The following is a 2,500-nucleotide window of genomic DNA, read 5'->3' as shown; positions in this document are numbered from 1 at the left end:
ATGCTGGTCAGGAAAGCCAGTAAAATGGTGGAAAAATAAATAAATGGTAAATTTATATAGCGCTTTTATCCTAAGTGCTTTAACATTTTGTTCCTCTCATTCAGTCACACATGCACACTTGCATGCAAGGTGTCAACCTGCTCATCAGGAGCAATTAGGGGTTAAGTGTCTTGCTCAGAGAGGAGGACTCTTGCTAAGCTCCATGCCATCATGGACAACCCCTCCCACCCACTATACACAGACTTGGCCGATAGAAGGAACACGTTCAGTGTTAGACTCAGACTCCCAGGATGCAACACTGAACGACACAGGAAGTCCTTCATACCAACAGCCATCGGACTGTATAACGCCTCACTGTGCCTCACTGAGCACAGAGTAACAGTATAAATCCTTGTATATCTTATTTGACATTTGACATTTTACTGTACATTTTACTGTATATTTTTGGACTGTATATTTTAGAATGTATACACATATTTTAGAATGTATATCTTTGACTGTGTGTATTCTTATTCTTTTTAATGACCTAGATTTTTGATGACCTAAATGTTTATCATGAGCGATCTGTGGTGCTTAATTTCCCTCGGGATCAATAAAGTACTGCTATTCTATTCTATTCTACTCATGATGATCTCCTGCAGCCTTGAAGGAACGCTGCATTATTGAGGGAACATAACCTCGACTGACAGATCTATGAGTCAAGCAGATTCTGTCTCAGTGTGGAATCTGAATGTGTCGCAGCCGCCACTACAAGGTGCCACAGCCCACGGCTGGAAAAACAACAATAATGTAATTCAGTACGATCTCACGTGCAAGACTAGAATCTGGAGAATTGCAGTGTTTTTCGAGAAATGCGCACAGTGTTAAACCAACATTGGGGTTGTGGTCGAAAATAGCCGAAGCTAATAACTTACTCAGTCAAAAGAGACCTGGTTGCGTCTATTCGAATACCAACCGGTTCATGCTTCCGCGTTCGCGTTTTGCGAATCTGATTGGCCACTGGCCTTTCTGGTGCGATCTTATTGGCCACGGACGTTTCTGGTCATGTGACATGTGCGCCCCAATCGCGTGACGTGCCCATTTCCGCCTCGACCAGCAGCAAACTACCTAATGCCTAGTTTATCACTGGTTAAGCTTTCTTAAGCGACTCTTTGGAAGTTGGTTAAGGTTAGAGTTTGGAATCAGGGCTGGCGTTCTATCGCCCTGCTCTAAGACAAACTCTAACCTTAACCAACTTCGAAAGAGTGCCTAAGCTTAACCGGCGAAAGAACTTGCCGTCACACGATTGGTGAACATCAGTGGCCAATCAGAGCGCAAAACGCGAACGCGGAAGCATGAACCGGTTGGTATTCGAATAGACGCGACCTGGTTTTATACGATTTATTAACTCAATCAAAGTATCAATACAAAATAGTCAGAGTTAGGCTGGATGACTCAACGTAGTGTTTAGCTAGGACACCCGGAATGAGATAGTAGTAGTAGTTTATTCAGTCATCATCTCACACAATACAATATGCACAATCATTTAACAATATTTGATTTTACAGTGACTGAAAAGGTACTGTCCTATATTCTTAACAAAATTAAGACTCCAAAACAGTATTCTCACCCCCCACCGGATCTTGGAACATCTTTATATACAAAACTGGAAAGGGTGGGGGTCAAAGGAATGTGACATCTTTGGGGACATAATGGGAAGGTGGGAAAGGAAGGAATGGGGGTAGGGATGTGGATAGGAAGGAAAGATGGGTAGATCAAAGAGAGAGGGGAGTGTTATCTTCCACAGGGTCAACAGTGGAATCATGTAGTTCTTGGGAAAACCTCATCACCTTTGGGGATGTTTTTAAGCTCGAGAAAAGCAGCCAAATGGAAAGGGCAATAACGTTGCACTTTACTCTAAGGAATCGACAGATGGCCCATACATACACCCCCCCCCCTCTCTGTAGCCCAGCATGCTTCCCAATATGTTGCTAAATCTGTCATTCCCCCAATTTATCACAGCACTCTTAATCTCGCTTGACATATCCAAATCCAGCTATCCAGCGCCGGCTGTCACTCAAACATCTGTCGCCATAGAAGCTCTCATGGTTGTTGTTGTTGTTGATTGTGCTGGTGATTTGAATTTGGAAAATGACTAATTAGGAGTGGATATTATTCTTGTCAGGACTACAATAAATTGAGGGTATTCTTTAGATCTGATCCTTCTCCACCTGGTAATCCTATGGATTATAATCCAGTAGTGTCAGGAATCAGGGATTACTCAGTCGGAACGGAACTGATCCCATTGCAAGGGCAAAAGGGTGGAGTGACTGTGGTGGAGGCTGGGGAAAGGGGTCAGCATATATGGATGTTCTCTCCGCAAACCACAAGGTGACTATACTGAACAAATGTAGTGTTATTTCTAGCCATATAGGTCAGGGAGGAAGAAAGAAAGGTCGATTATATAGACGGTTTCAAAGTGACAACAATAACATTCTTATTTCCTGCTGCAATGTTTGCT

This window comes from Notolepis coatsorum, assembly GCF_963971535.1.
Source record: "Notolepis coatsorum genome assembly, chromosome: 4".
In the NCBI taxonomy this organism is placed as follows: domain Eukaryota; kingdom Metazoa; phylum Chordata; class Actinopteri; order Aulopiformes; family Paralepididae; genus Notolepis; species Notolepis coatsorum.
Note: the sequence above shows the minus strand (reverse complement) of the source record.